We start from the raw sequence: 25,478 nt of genomic DNA on the forward strand, positions 1-25,478 counted from the left end.
TGGGACTTGCTCACTACTTGGTTGGGAGAGAAGGGGAAGAAAAGCAACAGATTGGGAAGAGCAGTAGTGTGAAACCTCCTTAGTTTGGGGACACAAGGATTTCCCAGCTCCTGACCCATAGTACAGAATGTCTGCAAGTGGAGATACCTCATTGTGGGGAAATTAAAGAATTGGTAGTAGTGATGGCTAATGTATCTAGGGGAATTCTTGGAAGGTTAGCCAGGAAGAGTTACAGCTTCTCAGAAAAAAAAGGAGGAAGATAAAGATAGCACTTTTCCAACACACTTTCCTTCTCTAACCTTTGGACTCAGAAGGAAGAAATAAAAATGACTAAGTCTACATCAGTGTTCAACTAGACGTGTACTCTTAGAATAATCATGGACTTGTTGTCCCGCAAAAACAAATATTACAATTTTAGGTAATTTTTCTTCTGAGCTAGATTTTTTAGGGTAAGGATTGTGTCTTATACCATAGTAACACTGGAAGTGAGAAATCAAAAGATATGTTGTGAGGTTAAATCTTTAATTCTTCTGTATGGCTTGTGAATTCAACTCAGCATATAATAATGTTAATATAAAATTTCTAAGTTGTAATCATTCACAGAATTAGTATTTACTGAACACAAAATCTGCTAGGCTTTGTTGTAGGGGGTAAGGATACAGCCGGCAATAAAACAGGTAAAAGTCTCTGACATCATAGAGCTTAAAATTCAGGGGAAGGACAGGGGCACCTGGGTGGCTCAGTTGGTTAAGCATCCGACTTTGGCTCAGGTCATGATCTCATGGTTTGTGAGTTTGAGCCCTACGTTGGGCTCTGTGCTGACACCTCAGAGCCTGGACCCTTCTTTGGATCCTGTCTCCTTCTCTCTCTGCCTCTCCCCACTTTTGCTCTGTCTCTCAAAAATAAATAAATGTTAAAAAAATTCATGGAAGGACAGATAATAAATAAGATAAATGAATAAAATGAATCCTATGTTAGATTGTGGTCAGTGCTAAAGGAAACATGAAGCTGAGAAAGGGGACAGGGGGTTTCAGCAGGTGGCTACAATTTTAGATAAAATGGCCATATCTGGTCCCATTGAAAAGGTGATATTTAGATAAAGATCCAAAAGAGGCTAATGAATAAGCAATAAAGACATCTATAGGAAGACCTTCTAAGTAGCGAGAGAAGCACATGCAACGACCTTGAGATGGGAGTGTGTCCAATGAGTTTGAGGGACAGTGGGGGCAGAAGGTGTGTGAGTAGAAAGAATGAGAGGAAGAAAAGTAGGATATGAGATCAGAGAGATAGTGTGTGATCCATCAGCTAGGTCCAGGCATGTTAAGGTAAAAAATGGCTTTTATTCTGAGTGAGACAGGAGCCATTGGAAGGTTTTTTATCAGAGAAATGGTATGGTCTGACTTATGTTTTAAGAAGATCACTCTGGCTGCTGTGATATAAGGCTATGAGAGAGAAAGAATAGAGATATAAGAATAAGGCTAAGGAGACATAGAGTGAAAGCAGGAAGAAAATTAGGGGGCATTTTCGCTTATCTAAGCAAGAAATGAGGGCAACTCCAAACTCGGAGAAAGAATGTGGCAGCGTGGGAGGTTAGAAGTGGTCAGTCTCTGGATATACTATAAAAGTTTCTATGTTAAGGGGCAGGAGCCTAATTCAGAGAAGAGTATGTGGTGACCTAGGCCAAAACTGTATTAGCTCCGTAAACCAGAAATTCCAAGAACTGCAGGTGGTAAGCTAGATACCCAGGAGATCCAATGTGTCCTGCCAGCGTGAAAGCCTGTGGCCTCAAGACCCAAGAAGATGTTTCAGTCTCAGTACAAAGGCCATAAAAGACCGATGTTCCAAGTCACACAGTCAGGCAGGGGTTTTCTCTCAGCCTTTTTGTTCTATTCAGATCTTCAAATGATTGGATGAGGCCCATCTACCTTAAGGAAAGCAATCTGCTTTACTCAGTCTGCTTCTTCAAATGTTAATCTCATCTAGAAATACCTTCACAGGCACATTCAGAATAATGTTTGGCCAGATGTCTGGGCATCCTGTGGCACAATCAAACTGACATATAAAATTAACCGTCACAAGTCCAACTGTCATCAACATGGCACCCATATGCATCTTCTTAAAACATACTTAATCTCCAAATAAAAATAATAACAGTCATAATTCTACTTAACATGATACAACTATCTTGTATACAACTGAAAGTATACTAACCCTTTACCAGAAGAGAAAATAAAGTCCTTGAGTGATGTTTACTCTTCTCTCTGATATTCCATAACTAATTAACAATACTTAAATACTGTGATACTGTGATCACAATACTGTGATATAAAGTCAATACATCTTATGTTACATGATCAAAGTATACAAAGGGGATAAAACAAAGATATTTACTTACATGCACACACACACACACACATATTTACGGCAAGATACAGAAATACTCATGACAATTGTAGTCTTCATTTGTATAACTGGTTGCGTGGTCAGGGCTGATATTTATAACTACCCATCTCCAGTACCCATTCTGTATTACCTTCACTTTCAGCAAGCACTTCAGCTGGTTGTGCTTCTTTTCCTGGTGGGGTGACCCAAACCTTCATTGCTGAAGAGTCTGGGCCATCAGCAGTTCTGCCTGGGTTGAGTTTCCCATTGTCCATAATCACAGGGGATGGTAATACTAGAGACACCCTAGGGAACCTAGGTAGTCTACCTTTGGTAGCCAGAATTAATTATTCCAGCAAGGATAGTAACTCCTTATTTGCCTGTTAATTCAGAGGCACAAGTTGCCAAAATGGCTGGGCAGCAATCTTAATTTCCAATTAAATGGAATCATTGTTTTGTCTCCTGGTGGAAGTTCCTTCCATTGGAGCTAAGACAAAGCTTAAGGTCATGGAAACAGGAAAAGTCATTTTTGTTGGTGGATTACTAATGGTAACAGTGAGTAATTCCACTTGCATTTCTACCTATGATTACTGGGCCTGTGAAACTAGCCATGAGAGAAACAATACCATATATCCGGAAAGAACCTTGCCTCAAACGCTAGCTGGCATTGTACTTTAAAAACTCATTCAACAATTCTATTAAGCCAGCTGCTTCAGGATGGTGGGGAATATGATAAGACCAGTGAATTCCATTATCATGGGCTTATTAGCATACTTCTCTCGCTATGAAATGAGTTCTTTCTCCCTCAGCCTTTTTGTTCTATTCAGAACTTCAACTGATTGGATGATGCCCAAGGAGGAAGGGCAATCTGCTTTACTCAGTCTGCCAATTCAAATGTTAATCTCATTTAGAAATATTCTCACAGACATACCCAGAGTAATGTTTGGCCAAATATCTATGCATTAAATTATCATCACACCAAGCTTTGTCTAGTCTAGCTTTAAGACTGAATGTGCAGTCAGCAAGGAAACCATCAATGAAATGTAAAGGCAACCACTGAATAGAAGAAATATTTACAAATCATATATCTCATAGAGGTTAATATCCAAAATATATAAAGAATTCATATAACTCAATAGCAAAAAAAACAATCTGATTAAATGGGCAGAGAACCTGAATAGACATTTTTTCCAAAAAGACATACAGATGACTAACATCACTAATCATCAAGGAATTGCAAATCAAAACCACAATGAGATGTCAACTCATACCTGTTAGAATTGTTGTTATCAAAAAGACAAGAAATAACAAGTATTGACAATAGTGTGGAGGAAAGATAATCCTAGTGCATTGGTGGTAGGAATGTAAATTGGTGTAGCCACTATAGAAAACAGTATGGGAACTTTTCAAAAAAATAAAAACAGAATTACCATATGGATGTAGCAATTTCACTTGTGGGTATTTATACGAAGAAAACAAAAACACTAATTTAAAAAATATAAGGACCCCCATCCTCATTGCAGCTTTATTTACAAGAGTCAAGGCATAGAAACAGGCTAAGCATCCACCAAGAAATAAATGGATAAAAAATATACGTAATTCAACAATGAAAAAGAATGAAATCTTGCCAACCTTGCCATTTGAGGCAATATGGACAGACCTTGAGGGAATTGTGTTAGGTGAAAAAAATCAAGCAGAGAAAAACAAGTCCCATATGATCTCACTTATATGTGGAATCTTAGAAGGAGAAGGAGAAGGAGAAGGAGAAGGAGAAGAGGCAGCAAGTCATAGACACAGAAAACAGACTGGTAGCTGCCAGAGGCTCAGGGTTGGGGTTGGACAAAATGAGTGAAGGAAGTCAAAAGGTTCTAGTTTCCAGATGTAAAATAAGCCAGAGGGATGTAATGTTTAGCCTGGTGACTATAGTTACAGTATTGCATATTTGAAAGTTGCTAATAATGTTGATCTTAAAAGTTTTCATCATAAGGAAAAATTTTAACTGTGTATGGTGACAGATGTTAACAAGACTCATTGTGGTGATCATTTCACAATATATAGAAATATTGAGTTATTACTTTACATATTAACTAATACAATGTTATATGTCAATGATATCTCAATAAAAGAAGCAGCAGCAAGTAGGAAGAAGAAGAAGAAGAAGAAGAAGAAGAAGAAGAAGAAGAAGAAAAAGAAGAAGAAGAAGTAGAAGGAGGAGGAGGAGGAGGGAGAGGAAGAGGAGGAGGAGGAGGAGGGGGAAAGGAAGGGGAGGAAGAGGAAGAGGGGGAGGGGGAAGAGGAGGAGAGAAGGAGAAGAGGATGAAGGAAAGCAGATGGAGTAGGAGGAGGAGGGGAAGGAGGACGAGAGAAGGAGGACAGGAAGAGGGGGAGGAGAAGGGGAGGAGGAGGAGGCAGAGTAGGAGGAGGCAGAGGAGGTGGAGGAAGAATGGATGTACATCTAAATCAGGCCTGTCCTACCAGCTTTAGAGGGGATAGAGTTTATTTTGGAGTTAATCTAGAAGTTAGGTCCAAGCATTACCTTATGGTCATAGTATGGAGTATAGTAATAAGTTAGAGAGAGGGTCTCAACATTTTGCTGTACCCTGTTCTGTTACCATAACCTCAGGGAGGGATAAGAAGTCAGAAAGAAGACATGACCTTGCTCCATGGGAGGCAACAACGATAAACTGAGCAATACTAGTAGAGAAGATTGTTCCCATACTTGACACTGAATGTAATATGCAAAATGCAGCTAAAAATTTTGATTTTAGCTCAGGGAGGATGTTTAGATCTGAATCTACATAATGGTTCTTGAAAATATAGTGCCATAACCTTTTAGATGCTGACCTTGATGTTACATTTACTGCCTTATTGGCACCAAACTCTGATAATCTACCAGCAGATGGTCAGGGTATCTTGGTATGCTTCCTAGTCCCTTGTCTATTTGTGCATCATTTGACAAGATACTTCTGAGGCAGCAAAATTTAGCTGATGATGTTATGGTTCATTGTTTCCAGCAATGGTTTTGGCTTTATCTAGAAGTCTTTGATTCAAATTGACATATGACTCTAATCTTATTCAACCTGATTGTCAAACAGTAAGGATGTGACAACTCTGTAAAGTTTCAAGATCTATTGTTGTCTTCTGCAGTGAATTTCCAGAGTGCTATCATGTTGTGGCTAGTAAACAGGAACATTTTGAGTTGATTTAAAAATGTTATGAAGATTAGTTATGTTTTTAATTGAATGCATTCAACTGAACAGCATTTTAATACTATAGCTCTGTATTCCTGGCCAATATACAAGTAGAATCAAGTGTCTCATTATTTACTTAGAGATAAATGGTGGCACACAGACTTTTGTCACATTTTTAATGGTAGCAAATTGTCCTCATACTTTTCATAATTCCATTGCAACATAGAGGAAGAGTAGAGAAATTCAAAGACAAAAACAGTTTGAGGTTAGCATGCTATAATGAAATATTTAGCAGAAGTCAGTATATTTCAAAGCCCATGTAAGAAATATTACAAAAATAATTTGGCAATAAAGATTCCAAGGGTTGAAACTTCACTTTGTCCTAAGAATTCTATTATATTTTACCTTGATGAAATATCAGAAATATAAACCAAATTTTAAGTATAAAAATAATTATCATAGGATTATATATAAAAACAGAAGTGGGAAGTAATTTTAATTATAGAATATTTGAATAAATTATGACATATTTGCATAATGAATTCTAATACAAAAATATTATAAGCTAGTTACATAGTATCTCCAAAATATTTATAAATTATCTCAACTATGGGTTGGTATGTATGTATATGTATATGCATATGCAAGTAAATGTAATAAAATGTCAACAGTTACCCTGTTTTTAAGGAATTTACATGTCCGGTCAGCAGGAAACAATGTGTCTTTAGTGGTGAGATAGTAGGTACTTTTCTATTTTTTCTTCTATATTGAATTTTTGCCAGTTCCTACATTGATACATACCTTGTAATTAGAAAAAAAATCCACAATAGTTAAGACATAAAACATGAACATAATTTAGTTGTTAATTCTGTGCCACTAAAAAAGTTAACAGAGGATTTTTAATCTCATTGGTAGGTGAATAAATGTACCTGCAAAGATTACCCTGAGTTTTACTTGCTTAAGGACAAGTATTATGATAGTCTAACAAACCATAAAGAGGCTTTCTCTTATGTACTTTTTAGGAATTTAATAATTAAATGAGTAAATATTTTTCTTTTTGGAAGTTTCCATAAGAATTAATCAAATGCTCCCAGTGATTTAATCGGCCTATTATCTCAGTATCTTCTGCTTTGAATGGTCCTGGTGCCAGAATCACAAGAAAAGAAAATAAACAAACATACAACACTGACTGAATCAATAAAAACCAAACAAAGGCAATTGTTATTCCCCGTGAAGTATCAGATATAAGAAAGGCAGGCATGATAATAACTTATACGAGGGTTTACAGCTTGTAAGGCATCTTCTAAAGTGAAGACATTTCAATGACAAACATTCTAGTCACATCTGCTCAGTAAGAGTTTTGCTCAGTGCAAGATGCTAACACATATTGAGGAATGTTTATTGACATTATAAGTTTTTTTATTTAACAAGTCAGGCAATCATTTTATTTCAGTCTTTTTGTATAAAGTAGGTAAGCACTTCATTTTTACCACTTGACTATTCACTAAGGTTTCATTGTGTATGAATGTCTTGTTTTAACCTTATTATTTCTTTATCAGATCTCCACTTCAGTGGGTTCTTCAGTGAAACCCAACAGCCTGACATTAGGAAGGAATGAAGCTCTGATGCTGGATAAGTCTTAAGTCTTTGTTCTTTATGACACATATAAGGAGAACCGAGGGAATAATAAGTCCAAATTTCAACCCCACTTGTTTCTTGTCAGATACCTTTGATACTAAAGCTTAGTGACCAAACTGGTAAGGAAAAAAAATAGTTCTAAAACTTTTAAAAAGTAAAATAGAGAAATTGTGCTGCATTGAAAAGTTTTACCAAAAATAATTCTTCTGACTGAGGACTTGATACCGTTTAAATTAAAGTCTTATTTAAAATTATAGTGTGTCATACTAATTTTGAGGTTATGCTGGTTCATTAGTTAACAGTCTCAATGTCATTGGTATTATCAAGCAGACTGGTGACAGAATAATTTATCTAATACGAAGTTTTTCTTTCTGGTAAAGACTTTTTCTGTTGTGTATATATATATATATATATATATATATTGCATATATATATATATATATATATATTGCATATATATATATATATATATGAAGTAATTTCTTCCTAAATTATACAGCTGTATCAATCTATTGTCTAAATAAATCAAATGTAATAGAAACAAAGGCAACATATTAAATGCCATTAAAAGATACTTATCAGTTAAGTGGATCAGACCTAGGGACATGATTTAACTCCTGAGGAATCTGAATTCTCCTCAATGATTTTCACTCTGAATACCTTGTTTATACTATTCAGCATAATTAATAAAAATATGGATTATACAAGATGGAGATTCATCTCTCATCCCATTTATCAGAATATGGTTGCAGAATTAGGAAAAGAAATTTGTTGCAGGAGGGTCTTGTGTCAGAATCCTAGGATGGCACCCTGTTTCTATATGTTCCATAAATCCTCTCTTTGAATATATCTCCCTGTTTATAACATCAACTTGACCACAAATACCATTTACTAAGAACACAATTATGTCTATATAAGATAATAGAAAATATATATTGGTCTCTGTCCCTGGTTTCTGGCATAGAACTCCTAAAAGTTATGTAATTTTCTAAGTGATAAGCATATCTTTTATTCTAATGAGTCAGCACTACGTGGTCTCCTGGCTTCTGAATGAAGTCCGTTCATTGTAAAGACCAAGCCATGATTAGAAGCTTGAAATTTTCAGCCCTGCTCCCATTTTCTTAAAAAGAAAGAAGGGCTGGAAATGGAGTTCATGATCAATCATGCCTACATAATGAAGCCTCCATAAAAATCCTGGGGTTCAGAGAGTGTCTAGACTGGTGAGCCCATTCACATACTGGGATGGTGATATATCCCAACTCCACAAGCACAGAAGTTCCTGTGCTGAGGACCTTCTCAGACTTTGCCCCATGGATCTCATCTGACTGTTGATCCATATCCATTGGCATAGCCTTTAACAAACTGGTAAACATAAGTATTTCCCTAAGTTGTGTGAGCTTCTCTAGCAAATTAATTGTACCTGAGGAGGGAGTCATGGGAACCTCTGATTCATAGCCAAGTCAGGCAGAAGTTGTGGGTAATCTGAGGACCTACTACTTGTAACTACCATCTTGCCATCTGGAAGAAGGCAGTTTTGTGGAACTGAGCCCTTAACCAGTGGGTCTGTTGCCATCTCTAGGGAGATATTATCACAATTTAGTTAAATTATTATTAAGCACACCCAGCTTGTGTCACCGAATTGCTTGGTGCAGGCCAAAAAACCCCCAAACAAACAAAACAAACAAACAAAATAACAAAAACAAACAAACAAACAAACAAACATACCTCTGGTGTCAGACATGTAGGTGTGGTAACAGTATGAAAGTAAGGGAGAGAAACCCAAGTGGAAAGCTGGATTTTCCCTGAACAGTCTGGTTCTACACTAACCTATTTTCAAAAAGCTTGGAGTGTATAACTGTCCTTTTGAGAAGAGGGCCATGCCCTGCTATGGCTAGCAGCTACTGCTCCCGATAATGTTGTTGGGTAGCAAGAGGTTGGTGCGGTACAAGGCATGATGGAAGTCAGGATGGTCCTGGGATGTAGGAGTCTTTATATATGTTAAATATTATTATTAAATATGCTTTTAACAAATTATATTAATATGTAAATTTTTAATAATATAATTAATATATGATATATAATATATATTAAGTCATGATGTATTGACACATTTTCTATTGGATATCAAACTAGATTGAGTAGATATGACATTGAATATCTCAGAAAAAATTGCTTGCTATTAAAAGTAATATTGACGTTAATCTTAGAGAAAGCAAGAGATCCAGACTGAAGAAACTGGGTTTGTTTTAGTATTCTGAGTGGTAAGGAGTTGGTATATGAATTAGAGTAACCAGGAAATAAACAATTAGTCTAAAAGTCCATGTAGCTTTTTAAGATGTAATTATTACAAATAAGACAATGCAGTGCTGTGCAACAATGAATTACAGATTACAAATTATTATATTTTTGTTTATATGAAAAAATGTAGTAGAGTAACTGCATTTGACTTAGTTTCTCCAAAATTTTTATCTCTTCATGTATAAAAGTATAATATCTATTCTATTTAACTCATAGCTATGAGGTACAAATGAGAGAATGCATATGACAGCGATGGGGAACTCTATTAATACCCTTTACAGATGTAACTAGTATTACAATGATGCAGATTACTACAACTTTGTTTGCCATGGATGAAGTTGGAAATATCGCTCATGGGATGAAAAACAATAGTTGTAGAATCATTGGGCATTAATTTTTTGGTGATGATGATGATGATAAAGATGATGATGATGATGAAGATAAAGAAAATGGCTTTTCTGTAGACATTATAACTGCTTAAAATAATATATATTTTTTCCAAATCTGTACTGTAATGCAATGCCATTTTAATTAATTGCTATAAATAAATTAATGTATTTTTCTGAGAGTGTTTAGGTTTGAAGAATTAATATAGGTTTTTTAGATTGGAGGTAAGATGATGAAGAGGTCATCATTCAGGGAATGTATCTGAGCTCCTGAGGCAGATCCAGAGATAAGGACTTGAGTGCAGGGAGTATGTCTGGGAGGTAATCTCAGGAAGCAAGAGCTAGAAGTAGGGGGAAGAATAATAAATATGTAACTACTATGGGCCACTGGGGTTCAATCCATCTGGGGACTCTTGGAGGAATTTTGTAGAACCATCCTCAGAACTGTCCTTTATTGAAAATATTGTTCAAGGTTCTTATGAATTTTTATGTCTGTGTGTTTGCACCTGAGTGTGTTAAATCCCTGGTATAGCTGAGCTCAGCAATCTTGGACTCAGCAATTTCCATGGTACTGGTTAAAGCCCCCAAGAAGAAAAACAGAGATGTAGGAGCTTTTAGTGGGAGGTTGTCAGTGTGTTCACTGGAACTGTTCACTTGGACTCTGTCTGAACTTGAAGTTTAGTTGAGGAGGCACAGAGCATATTAACAGGAAAAACTCATGAAATCAAATATCCCATGTATAAAAAATTGGGGGAAAAGTATGGGAATGAAATAATCACATGCTAGAATATTTACTTTACTTACCTATCATTTCTCTAAAAGTTTATAAAGTAGGAAAATTAACTTTTAAGTCAGAAGACCTGGGCACAAGTCCTAACCCTCTTTATTAGTTGCTGTGAAACCCTGGTAAACATAATTGACATCTTCACCATTGTTTCTTAATGAATCACGTAGGTCCATATAAAGCTATTCTGCAGCTTTATGGAGAGAATTCAACAAAAGTGCCCATCTCAAGGTGTTGGCCCGCAGTAAAGATTTAATATGTACTATCTGGATTTCCATCTCAACTGTTGCTATGGACTGATATGTATCACTCTAAAGTTCATATATTAAAGCTTTAACCCCCAATATGACTGTATGAGGAGATGTGTCCTTGAGGAGGTGATAAAGTTTCAATGAGGTCATAGGGTGGAGCCTCAACCTAACAGGGCTTGTGTCTTTGTAAGAAGATGAAAAGACACCAGAGTTCTCTTTCTGCCATATGAGGACATGGACAAAAAGGGGGCCATCTACAAACCAGGAAAAGAGTTATCACCAGAAACCAAATCAGCTGGAAACTTGATGTTGGACTTCCAGCTTCCAGAACTGGAAGAAAATGAATGTCTGTTGTTTAAGTCCCCCAGTCTATGGTATTTGGTTATGGCAGTCCAAACAGACTAAGACATCCCTCTTTTAAATCTCTACATATGACATATAAAATGTGGTAGTTTCTTAGTCTGTTCAGGAGGCTATAACAAAGTACCACACACTGGGTAGCTTCTAAACAACAGCAATTTATTTCTCATAGTTCTGGAGGCTGGGAAATCCAGGATCAAGGCACCATCGTGACCCTGCTCTAGTGACTGCTGTCACGCTGGTTAATAGTTGGCAACTTGTTGCCATGTCCTCGCATGTTAGATGAGGTTAGGGATCTCTCTGGAGCCTCTTTTACAAGGGCATTAGTCCTATTCATAAGGGCCCCACCCTCATGACTTAATATCTCCCAAAGACCCCATCTCCAAATACCATCACCCTTGGGTGTTAAGATTACAATAAATTGTATTGTACAATTAATACATAAAATAAATTTATGTATGTATGTATACATATATAAATCTGTATGTCTGGGGACAGACATACAGATAATAGCAGGTAGTTTTGATCTGAGTGGGGAAAATTATTTGTGCTTTAATCTAGGTTTATTTCTTTATTAGCAATTTATTTATGTGAGAGATACACAACCTACTTCAGAATTGTGTTATCATCACTGCCACGTTCTACCTAATTATCGTAGACTTTTTACTTGCTGCACTGGTTTTTGTTTTCTTGCTTTTTTTGGTTTTTGTTTTTTTGTTTGTTTGTTTGTTTTTTAGGACCATCTCTGGTTTAACTGCCTTTTATATCTGATTTTATGTTTCAAATACTTATTCCAGCTCACACACTCTTAAATAAGTTTGGATTCCTACCTCTGTGATATGACACAGTTTTGTTTCATCTAAGATGTTAAAACCCCTAAGGATTTACTTTAACTTCGTGCTTTACGAATAATATGTTGTAGATTTGAAATCTGCAGGGAAGGCCTGACCTCCTGATTTTATCCAGGTATCTATTTTACCTTACGGCAGCCTCTCCATTAACTGCTAATCAATTATACAAATATGTAGTCAGCAACTTTTATGTGCTGCGTCCTCTCACAGGTTCTAAGGATACAGAAGATAACCCCACCTCCCCCACCTCCCACTACACCCCGAACTAACAGTCTGGTGGAGCACATAAACAGACTATTACAGTTCAGGGTAATAAATAAATGATAGAAGTATAAAAATGTTGCCATATTAAGTGAAACACATCTGGGCAGAAATAAATCTCTTCGGGGCAGAGTTTGCGAAGTGTGACCCTGGCCTGATTTTCTCATGCTGGGCGCTAGAATCCTGATACTAAGTAGTCAGACAGAGTCAGGTCTGATTATAGAGGTTAGAGGGTTTTTGTTTGTTTGCGTGAACGTTTGTCTTTTTCCTTAGGGCTTTGTAAAGATGACAAAATGATTTGTTGACAATGAATGAGCGCGCACAATGCAATGACAGCTATTTTATAGCCTCCTATATGTATGAAATATATATCCACAGACAGCAAACTGTAAAGGATATGTAATAGATTCTGATATCAGTGTCTTTTCCTCTTTCAATAGGATAAGATAATAACTCTTAACCAGTGCAGCTACAGGGATAAAAGATTCCCTTCAGTGCATCCCACATGGCTTCCTTCCAATGCCATCTGCCTTGACATGTGCACACCAGTGCTTAGAAAAGACCTCCAGAGGCCTAAGGCACAGATAAGCTGTTGACATCTTCCCCCGGCTCCTATACAGACACTATGTAATTCAAAATGTAAATAATACTAAATTCAAAGAAAAGTTAATAAAAGTTCAGCATAACCTTATTTTTCCGCTGTCACAATGATCGTGCATTTTTTAACAGTATATTGGAGTATACTTTACATAGCATAAAATGCACCCACTGACAGTATACAATTCAATGAGTTTTAGTAAATTTATGGATTTGTGTAGCTATCACCACAATTCGGTTGTAGAACTTTTCCATCGCCTATCAAAATTCCCTCATGTCCATTTATGATCAATCTTTTCTACTATTCTACTACTCCCAGCTCTGGTCAATCATTGATCTGTTCTCTGTCTCTACAGATTTGCTTTTCTAAAACTTTATATGGATGGAACCATGAAATATATAGTCATTTGTTTCTGTCAATGCAGGTTTTCTTTTTTATCTTTTTTATCTTTTTTTTTTTTTTTTTGCTTTTTGTTTTGAGATAACTACAGATTCATGGGAAGTTACAAAAATGGCACACAGAGGTCCTATTTCCCCGGAACCCTATCTTCCTCAAAGGTGACATTTTATGTAACTGAAGTATAATGTCAAAATTAGATATATACATGGACACAATGTGTGAATAATTCTAGGCAATTTTATCACATCTGGTAGATAACATATGTAGACTTGTATTCATGTGTAGAGTGTTATATAGATGAAATCAAACAACTCTTTTATACTTTAATTATGTGCAGTAAATTGTGTATTAATTATACCTCAAAAAGATGTTAAGGTGGGGGTGAGCAAAACACTGATTTACTCACATAAGAAGGAGCTTGCTTTATACTTTTGAGGTGGTAATGACCATCTGGACATAAAAATCTCTTTTGTCTCTGCTCCTCATGGAGGAAGGTTGACTGTGTTTAGATCAATATAATATATAAGCAGATTAAGGATGATAAAAATAACTCTTTATAAAAGTTGTGGCAATAACCCTGCAAGTCAGTTGATGGTAAATGTACTCCTGTTTACTGAACATTTCAGCAATTCACAGAAAGTACATAATGCATAGGAAAAGTGTCAGGTGAAGACAGATGACGTAACTCAGGATTCCCCTCCTGGCCTTTCCTCTTAGCAATGGGAAGGAAGCCATTACACTGAACATGCAATAGCAGATCATTCCCTTAACATTTCCCTATAGAATGAATTATTTTGATTTATCTATAGTGGGTTTTTTTCTTTTTTTTTTTTTTAGTGTATCTCTTTATATAGACATTTAGTGATTGCCCTAGGCATGGTATTATACATACATAAATGATCACAGTTTACCAATATATCGTGTTACTAATTCCGGTGAAGTCTAGAAAACTCACTTTCCTTTTAGTCCCTCTACTCTTCCCCATTATAATATAACTGTCTTCAGTATTAGCTCAAAATACAATGAGAACCATATCAAACAATGTTGTAATTTTCTAGGTTGTTGGCTTCTCCAATAGTCAGTCTGGGACATATGGAGCTGAAAGAAAGCCCAGGGAACTTACCACTGAGTCCTGAAGTCTAAACAGTCTTCCGTCTTCTCAACACCTTTCAGAGTGTGTGTGTATATTTATAATTTATATATTTTTATAATTTATTTATTTAGTTATTTATATAATAATTTATATCATATTATATATTCTTATGTATTTCAGGGATTTTATCTGTTGTGATTACAAAGACTAGCAAGAAGTCATTTCTCCATCTTGTCACTGCTCCCCCAAAACTTTTTTTTTTTTATCATGGGCCTTTATTTTATCTCTATTACTAAATTACTATAAAATCATAGAGTTTTTAGGCAGAGGCAAGAAGTTAATAAATTCATATTAAAAATTCAACACATGGTGTGCCTAAGTGGTTCAGTCGGTTAAGCATCTGACTTCGGCTCAGGTCATGATCTCACGGTTCATGAGTTTGAGCCCCGCGTTGGGCTGTGTGCTGACCGCTGAGAGCCTAGAGCCTGCTTCAGGTTCTGTGTCTCATTCCCTGTCTGCCTTGCTGCTCTGTCTCTCTGTTTCTCTGTCTTTCTCAAAAATAAATAAATATTAAAAACATAACACACTTTTAGGAAACATAGTTCAGTGTTCTTCGTTGCTGGGGTCCAGGAAGGCACTTAGTGTATTGTTCAACTTCACCTTGGGCCTCCGCTCACTCTGAGTCTCCCTTATTACTAGGCTTACTCTTTATTCATGTTCAGTATTCATATTCAAACACTGAACTCCAATACTTCATTACTGCAGAAGTATATACTCCCTTGAATAGACTCTTCAAAATTGTGTGAGGTCACACTCCCATGAGCGTGTAATCTTTTCCTCTATGTGTGATCACTGTTATTTTTGATAATTCCCCAGGAGAAATTTTTTTTCTTGAACTGCCTCTACATAAATATACCTACTGTTTCCTCCCTCAGATGCTGCCCTTTGAGTTTCTTCACATAGCCAGCTCCACCTGTCAGCCCCTCAACCTTTCCTTCCTTTTTCTCTAGAATCGGCCACTTTCCAATCTGTCTTTTGCCAAGAGCACCACTGGACCAGTTCCAACTGGAACTTTACTAACCCCTCATGCCTCTTGCCTCCAGCTCTAACTTCCTTTCTTCTGAAATCTCCTCTGATCCTCTTCTCAGCTCTTCCTACCTCCTGTTTTTCACCAATTCTGATAAAGGAAAACTGTTAGAAGTTCTTCCTTTTGAAAAGGTTAAACTATCCTGATGCTGAATTTGGTATCCACCTGATCCCACTAAAGAACTCAGCAGGAGGAACAGTTTCTTGGTATTGCAACTCAAATCTCTAAATGGGTTGTGCACAGGGACACAGATAAATATAAAAGTCATGGTATAAATACCCTTCATATATCTAGCACGTGCTTCTTTCTTCCAGGACTTTTCCCTTCCTTAATTAGACTTGTGTGAGCCAGCTTCCAAATTTAACACCTATTGATGTTGATTATATTAAAAATACATTCTTTTCTGAAAAACCGACTTTAAAGGAACTATTAGAACCTAATTAATTTATAAGTTTTAAGCAATTCAATTACTACTGTGGTTAATTATCTGGTTATTAAAATAAAGTGTTGAGGTTAATAAAGGAAAGCTTTTCTAAAAATAATAGCATGCAAGTAAGAGATGAGCAAATGCAATCACATGTTCTGGAAAAGGGACTTTTTCAAGGCACAAAGTATTGGTCTGTGCCACTCCAGTGTTACATTAATATTTGACTATCTTACGTGGGCTAGTGCTCAGTTTATTGGAAAATGCAAATTAATTTAAAGTTTCCATTTCTTATTCGTATAACCGGAACAAATAAATAAATTCTAACCATATTTATTATTATAGAATAGGCAAAGGCATTTGGAAGTTTATATCGGTAATCTCATAAAGTGTATGGCCTATTATTACACGTGATCAATTTTATTAAAGTAAAACCTACCTCCCTACAAACAATTATGGAACAAAACCTGCTATGAATAGTTTAGCCAATGAAGTGGTGACTCATCTAGGTGTACAAAATTAGTATTAAAAAAAGTTTTCACTCTGTGCTTCAGTTGAAGATAACCTTTTAAAAGCCTATCACAAAATAACCCAGTTTTAGATAACTTTGGCTTCAGCTCTTTGTTTTTATTTTTTGTATATGATGCCCCTGCTCTTCAGCGATAGAATTGTAATTTTCTTATTTGACATGCACCATCTCACCTGAGGCTTCAGGTAATTATATAGAAGAACTCCTGAAGTCCTTTGACCCCTTATTAGGATGTACATTCTCTTCCACCCATCAGTTACCAAGCGTTCACTACCTGTGGAGTCTTGATGACACAGCTCAGTTCTGCATGTCAAATAGTCACTTTAGTCCAATTAAATTCTCATCGCATGACATTTTGGACTGCTGAGGAAAGGTGGAAGAAGTGGTACTTCCATTACAGGGTTTAATAGCATGCCTTTTTGACACAAAGTAAAGAGAAGTATTCCAAAGTTGTGCTGCATGGCTATTTTCTCTCTTAAAAAAATAATCATTTGGCAGTGCAATATTTTCCTGTCTCAAACACCGTAATAAATAGGAATTTGACCACGGTGGTTAATATAGTCGCACCCTGGACTGAGATACTGAGGTTTTACTATTGACCTCTCACCAGGAATTAGACCTGCCAAGCTATTTCACTGATTAAAACTTGATTAATCACCTGTTAACTTGTCAGATTTTCCTCACTGTGGCAAAAGGCACTACCCATGAAGAACAGGTGAAAAAGTACTAAAGAAAATACCATTTGTAGATAATCAGATCCTTATCCAACTCCCATCCCATGGATTAAACTATTTTGCAGGTATTTTTTCAAATGTTTCTTTCTGTGAATAATACCATAGACACAATCAAAGCGGAAAAATTACCTTTTACATTTAAATTCAATGAAAACACATTTCAATTTTATGTGTACAAATGAAATATATTGTGTAATAAAATGACATATATTGTGAGAAGGGCAATGTCATGATGTAGGAAACATACTTATCCAGTAAGTAATTTCAAGTAAAAATGTTATTCAAGAAGTATTTCATGTTTAGACAGCAGCTACAAATGGTGGGTTCTCACCACTAGAATGGCAATTCTATTTGCGTGTGAATAAGTGAGTCAGTGAGACTCCTGGGATGATTAGCACCCTACCTTCAGGTTCACAGTCACTGAGAGCCTGAAAAGGCATAAAATTAAAGGCTTAAATTGAAAGCTAAAATTCACAGCTTAATTCTCAAACCAAGTCTCAGATTTCTTTCTCTCAACTCAGTCCTTCCCTCCTCAACCCACTTTATTTTTAGGAAACATTCACAGAAACATATCAAGTTCTATCACTTTGTTCATGGTCTTCAAGGAATTTGACTTTTTCCTGGTAAGTTTCCTTATTTGGGTACTACTCTCTTTTTCTATACAATATCTGTTTTTTTGATCTCATCCCCATCACTAGTCACAGTGGCCCTTTGTAAACCTAAAGTGCCATTCTGTTATACCATACACAAAAATAAACTCAAAATGGATGAAAGACCTAAATGTGAGACAGGAAGCGATCAAAACCCTAGAGGAGAAAACAGGCAACAACCTCTTTGACCTCAGCCGCAGCAACTTCTTACTCAACACATCTCTGAAGGCAAGAAAAATAAAAGCAAAAATGAACCTTATCAAGATAAAAAGCTTCTTCACAGCAAAGGAAACAATCAACAAAACTAAAAGGCAACCGACGGAATGGGAGAAGATATTTGCAAACGACATATAGGATAAAGGGTTGGTATCCAAAATCTGTAAAGAATTTACCAAATTCAACACCCAAAAAACAATCCAGTGAAGAAATGGGCAGAAGACATGAATAGACACTTCTCAAAAGAAGACATCCAGATGGCCATCAGACACACGAAAAGATGCTCAACATTGTCTATCATCTGGGAAATACAAATCAAAACCACATGCCACATGGAGATACCAACTCACACAGGTCAGAGTGGCTAAAATTAACAACAGGAAACAACAGATGTTGGCAAGGATATGGAGAAACGGGAACCCTTTTGCACTGTTGGTGGGAATGCAAACTGGTACAGGCAATCTGGAAAATACTGTGGAGATTCCTCAAAAAATTAAAAATAAAATTACCCTATGCCCCAGGAATAGCACTACTAGGAATTTATCCAAAGGATACAAGAGTGCTGATTCATAGGGGCACATGTAGCCCAATGTTTATAGCAGCACTATCAACAATAGTCAAATTATGGAAAGAGCTCAAATGTCCATCAACTGATGAATGGATAAAAAAAGATGTGGTTTATATATATGATGGAATACTACTTGGCAATGAGAAAGAATGAAATCCTGCAATTTTCAACAACATGAATGGAACTGGATGGTATTATTCTGAGTGAAATAACTCAGTCAGAGAAAGACAAATATCGTATGTTTTCACTCATATGTGGAATTTGAGAAATGTAACAGAAGACCAAGGGGGAAGGGAAGCGTAAAAATTAGATTCAAACAGAGAGGGAGGCTAACTGTAAGAGACTCTTAAATACAGAGAACAAACTGAGTGTTGATGGGGGGGTGGGGGAGAGGGGAAAATGGGTGATGCGCATTGAGGAGGGCACTTGTTGGGATGAGCGCTGGGTGTTGTATGTAAGTGATGAATCTCGGGAATCTGCTCCCAAAGCCAAGAGCACACTGTGTACACTGTATGTTAGCTAATTCGATAATAAATTAGATTTTAAAAAAATAAATATTTTAAAGTTATATTGTCTGAATTCTACATTTTATCCGTAGCTTTTTTTTGATAAGAATAATTTTGCGTGTGTCCAGAAACCAAACATTGCTATCAATTAAGAAAAAATGCAAATAAATAAATAAATAAAGTGCCATTCTGCGTTGCTTAGGTCAGTGGGGCTTTATCCTTCCACCAATCCTTGTCTATTTTATTCTATCATTGTAGAAACCACATAAATCTACAGAAACCATTATAAATTTTAACACAAGGCCACTGTGTTCACAGATATATGTAAGATGGGTTATAATATTAAATATGTATAGTCAATCTCAAGAACATACAGTGTTTAGATATTATTGTTCTCTACAGGTTATATTGGCAGTGATGGTCAAGAGTTTCCTCTCAGGTTAGAGTTCCAGTTGTCTGTAGAGTTTTAACTTTTGATTGTGCCAAATGCACACATAAACTCATTTAACTTATTTTATTTTATTTATTTTATATAATTTACTGTCAAATTGGTTTCCATACAACACCCAGTGCTCATCCCAACAGGTGCCTTCCTCAATGTCCATCACCCACTTTCCCTGCTCCCCCACACCCCATCAACCCTCAGTTTGTTCTCAGTATTTAAGAGTCTCTTATGGTTTACCTCCTTCCCTCTCTGTAACTGTTTTTTTCCCCTTCCCCTTCCCCTCCCCCCTGGTCTTCTGTTAAGTTTCTCAGGATCCACATATGAGTGAAAATGTATGGTATCTGTCTTTCTCTGCCTGACTTATTTCACTTAGAATAACACTCTCAAGTTCCATCCACGTTGCTACAAAAGGCCATATTTCATTCTTTTCTCATTGCCAAGTAGTATTCCATTGTATGTATAAACCACAACTTCTTTATCCATTCATCAGTTGATGGACATTTAGGTTCTTTCCATAATTTGGCTATTGTTGAAAGTGCTGCTATAAACATTGGGGTACAAGTGCCCTTATGCATAAGCACTCCTGTATCCCTTGGGTAAATTCCTAGCAGTGCTATTGCTGGGTGATAGGGTAGATCTATTTTTAATTTTTTGAGGAACCTCCACACTGTTTTCCAGAGCAGCTGCATCAGTTTGCATTCCCACCAACAGTGCAAGAAGGTTCCCGTTTCTCCACATCCTCGCCAGCATCTATAGTTTCCTGATTTGTTCATTTTAGCCATTCTGACAAGCATGAGGTGGTGTCTCAGTGTGGTTATGATTTGTATTTCCCTGATGAGGAGTGACATTGAGCATTTTTCATGTGTCTTTTGGCCATCTGGATGTCTTCTTTGGAGAAGTGTCTATTCATGTCTTCTGCCCATTTCTTCACTATTTGTTTTTCAGGTATGGAGTTTGGTGAGTTCTTTATATATTTTGGATACTAGCCCTTTGTCCAATATGTCATTTGCAAATATCTTTTCCCATTCCATCAGTTGTCTTTTAGTTTTGTTGATTGTTTCCTTTGAAGTGCAGAAGCTTATCTTGATCGGGTACCAATAATTCATTTTTGCTTTTAATTCCCATAACTCATTTAATGTTGCCTTTTATAACCCTTTTTCTCCAATGGGAGGGAGATGAAGTGGCATAGAGATCCGCAAGCTGGAAGTTGTGCCCATCACATGGTCAAACAGGAAGGAATCAGTGGGCAGTAATAAAGATGCTCAGCCTGACAGGAACAAGGAAAGTCAGGGGGAAAATAACTCTTTCCTTAGTAGATGTCAGCAAGTGATACAGTAGAGTGCTCTCTTTCTGGAAGAAAGAGAAAAGGAGTCATTCTTTAGCCTTAAGAGACAGCTCAGTTGTCACTAGGTTTATGTGTTGTTTCACTGTTTTATTCAAAAAAAAGGAATTCAAACAAAGGGTAAGATCATAAAGTAACTTTGTTTACTGCTTACATCTTCAGTCTTCACTAACTTACTCAGTGGCCTAGGAATCTAGTAAAACAAGTCTCATTACACAATTCACAAGATGCTGAGTTAAACACTGACCAAGAAGGAGTTTCTTAGGATTTCATGCACAGTGTTTTGGACCATCAAAGATCATCATTATATAAAGAATATTGTAGAAAACACATCATGTTCTGGTTACTTCTTACGTGGCCAAAAAATCATATTACAATGATTTTAAAAAATAACAGTAGATCATCATGTTTTTTTAGTGCATTAAAAGAAAATAAATTTGTAGTAACAGAAAAACTGTATCTCATCTAGGTGATTTTAGTCTTCTACTAATATCCAAAATTTGACTCAGAAATCTTGTCTTAGGTGTTGCTGTGGTATCACCACACAAAAAGAAAGGATGAAACATTGTAAGCAGAGGAAAAACAAATGAGAAAATGAGAAAAAAAAAAACCTCTACTGGTTATGTATTGTGCAATCATCGTGTGTTTATGCCTGCTTTCTTATCAGGCTGAGAAGCCAGCTCAGAAGGTATTTCAGAAGAATATGTGTCCTACATCGTGATGGGGACAGGTGGGTTCCATCACAAGAGTTATTATACTCCCTAATAGGAATGATTTTGAAGAAGAATACTCATTTAAAAGCATTAGTTCTGTTGTGCTGAATAAGAAAAATGGTTTCATTGTTTGACAACCAATAGTACATCATTAAAACTGACTAACAACAATACCAAAAATGGAAGCTCAAAATCAGTGAGAATTGCAGAACTGTTCAATGAAGATTTTGTGTGGGAGAATAGACTTGATTTTTAGAGACGGAAGGCTGGTAGATTCAGACCACAAGAGCAAGGACAGCATGCATATGGCATTGTGCGAGATTTCAAAAACAATGAACATAGGATTGTGAGCTCTGGTTTAGAAGGACAGACTGAGGGCAGGTTCCTGGTCCAGTTAGATATATAATATCTAATTCCTTTTTGTTTTTAAATCAAAATGCCCTTTTAGCCCTTTAAATATGTTCACATGAGCCTTATTTCTGCTTACAACATACACAAAACTTGCCCTACATGTTAAATAACATGGGGAAAAAGAGAATATTAGAGACAGGTCATGCACTAGAAAGGTGTATGACAAAGTCTAGCTGCTTTTCTAGTAATTGAAAATTGCAATGATAGGGATTTTTCTGGCCTTTAACTTCATTGAAAATGTCACAATGAGCCCTCATGATGCAACCTAAAATTAGAAGTTCATGTACAGTTTTAGTCTCTGTCTGATGGAATCGAGCCATTCTATAATATGAGACAGCCCACTAGGGGAAAGCCGTTTAGTGCCTTCCATGCAACGTTTAGAAAGTGTAAGTCCAAAAATATCTTGCCTTAAATATTTCCTACTTCAAACACAAAGGTTTCTAGTAGAAAAACAAGGTGATTATAGACTCTGGAAAAAAATTGGAATAAAATCATTTATAAATTATTACTATTGAGCACTCCAGACTGAATGAGCCCTACAATTTCAGTTGAGACAACAAACACTGTCTATATACCATAAACATAAAGGGAAGACATTTTTATGCCACTGCTGTCTCTTAGGGGGTAATATTTGCAATCAGTTGGAGAGACTTAGCATATTAGTCAATGAGGGAGCTGAAATGAAAGTTATTGTCAGTCAATTTGATTATCTTTTGGATGTGCGCATAGACATCCTATATGGATGGCTTGAGGTCTAAAATGAATGTTCTTTCTTCATGTCATCACTGAAAATTTACTTTGTGTATTTACATCCTTAGTTATTTAATACTGTCAGGTAGAAAAGCAAAATCCTAGTTCTACTGTGCTCCTAAGTCAAAACTTACTGCAAAAAAACAGACAAAAGTGCCAGATCAGGGCTCCACTAAAGATGTAACAATAGAAATGCGAAGTTCAATGAGTATCTGTAATTTAAATCCCAAGAATTTCAAAGTCAAAAAATTATTTCAGACTAAGATCATTGTGTTCTAATTCTACCAACACTTATTTATAATCTGAACTTCTCATTTATTAAGATGGGAATGATGCTGAGTTTTGTAAAAAGTATATGAGCTAACAATAAAGCATTTAACACGATGCCTGGATCTTGTTAAGGAAGCACTTGCCATTTACACGAGCATAGCATTTATAGCATATTTTGATTACCCAGTTATTTGTTGAATTGAGTTATATTACCATCTACTGGGAGACAGAGATGATACTAATAACATCAGAGATTTTAGTTCAAATAAAAAAGTGATTAGGAAAAAATATGATTAGGACTAGTAATAAAAATAGAGGAGCACCATTAAGGGATTTCCTGATTGACTGCTATTAAGGCATATAGGGATTCCAATATGACACAGTCTAAAATGCACTAAAACAATGGCTAACCAGGTGAAGAGAGAGAACAACATAACTTCTATGATTTCTCCTCAGAATGGAAGTTGAACAGTGGTCCTCATTTTCTCTACCTCTGCATTAACATTAAAGAATGCAATGAAATTAAAATATTATCGTGACCTCAGTCTGTGTGGACAAGTAACCCTCTTGGCAACTTGAAATGAGAAATGTTGCCGAACGTACCATGGTTTCAATATTTATGGTCTTGTTTCTAGGATGGGGGAAATCATTTAGTCCACGTATCTCATTTGAGAGATGAGGACACTGAGGCCCTTAGAGAGCATGCAACTCTGCTCTCTAAGAGTGGTAGAGAGAGGTAGAGGCCTGTGGCAGACCTCATGTTTAGGCCAGAATTTTATCTTACAACTTAAATATCTAGGTGTTACCCTGAAGGTGCTATTTTAATGACTTCCCATTAGATATACTCTCTTTGTTTTGGTAAAGTCTCATTGTTTTATGTGTAAATCTAGATTACCATATACTTTTGTCCATAAAATGGAAGGAAATGTTTTTTCTTCCTGAAATCTGGAAAATGAAAAATATTTTCTATTACTCCACATGAGAACTCATCTTATAAATTCAATATCTGAAAAAAAAAATTAATGAGATAAAACCTTTCCAAAAAAGTAAAACTCTCTTATTCCTAGAGCTGATTTGAAAAAAGAAAAAGAAAATACACACACACACACACACACACGGACAAACCCATATCTTCCTTTTTGTTTTCCAGGATTCAAATGAAGGCAGAAAATAATGTTGGTCACAATATGGTGGTTTTGATATGACACTTCTAAAGGATTATCTTAAAGACAATTCTGGGGATTTCAGGCATGACAGAAAAAGAAAGAAATTAATGAAGCAAAAAATAGTCAACAACACTTTTATATTTTAGAATCAGAGAAATTGTTGAACAATATTTTATAGGGCTCACCATGAGTTCTAAGATACAGGCAAAGTGAAGAGAAAGACAGAGTTGCAGAAAAGGAAACACACAGCAGTACAATATAACAGAGTGGGAGGGAAAGAGAAAGTGAGACTGGGAGAAAAGAATTGCATATGGAGGGGAGGAGTAGAATGCCATAGATAATGATTTCAACTGTCACTCAGGGTTACCACTGCCATACATTGATCTGGCTTAATCCTCTACAGTACCACTCCCTTTTATTTTAGCTGTCTGGAAAAAAAAATCTAGATAGATTGCATACTTACATAAAATTAATCTTTAATTGGATTAAAATGTAGAGGGATTTTTAATGTTTCAGATAGCATGTATTCCAAAGCCAATACAAGTTCTTCTTGCAGAATTTGCAGTTAAAATACTTGACTAAAACCCCTTTCAACTTTCTTTCTATTGATTTTAAAACTTCAACCAAAGAAAGGATTTAAAGATGCCTGCCATCTGTAGTATGCTCAACATCTTTCTACCTACAAAAACATTAAATCTGTTCATTTCCGAATTCTACAGTTTAAATTTCATAGGATTTACTTCTTCATTATGATAGTTTTGTTTAAGAGTACAAGCACAATTGATTTGTTCAACTCATAGTTTTTAACTGTCAAGACCATTATCATAGCTTAACTAAAAGAAACATATCAGCAGCCTGCCTGGTGTCATCAGTGTTTATAATAAAGGTGGAACCAGATTTCTAGAATGATGTTCTCAGTCTTTGCTCTTTATAAATTGGGAAGAAGGAAAATCTAGGCTTTTTGTCATGAAAAGGAATAAATAAGGATATAGGAAAACATCAGTACATCATGTAAATACAATTAAAAACAAACAACTTTTCGACTGTTAGACCTTGAAACAGAAATCTAGAGTTGTGGACTCATGCTAAGACACTTTTTTTTCATTTCCTTTTTTTTTTTTTTTAACAAATACACCTAAGTTTCCTGCTTAAGTCATATCCAAATGTTCTCTTAGA

Source organism: Prionailurus bengalensis, chromosome B2 (genome assembly GCF_016509475.1).
Source record: "Prionailurus bengalensis isolate Pbe53 chromosome B2, Fcat_Pben_1.1_paternal_pri, whole genome shotgun sequence".
Classification (NCBI taxonomy): Eukaryota; Metazoa; Chordata; class Mammalia; order Carnivora; family Felidae; genus Prionailurus; species Prionailurus bengalensis.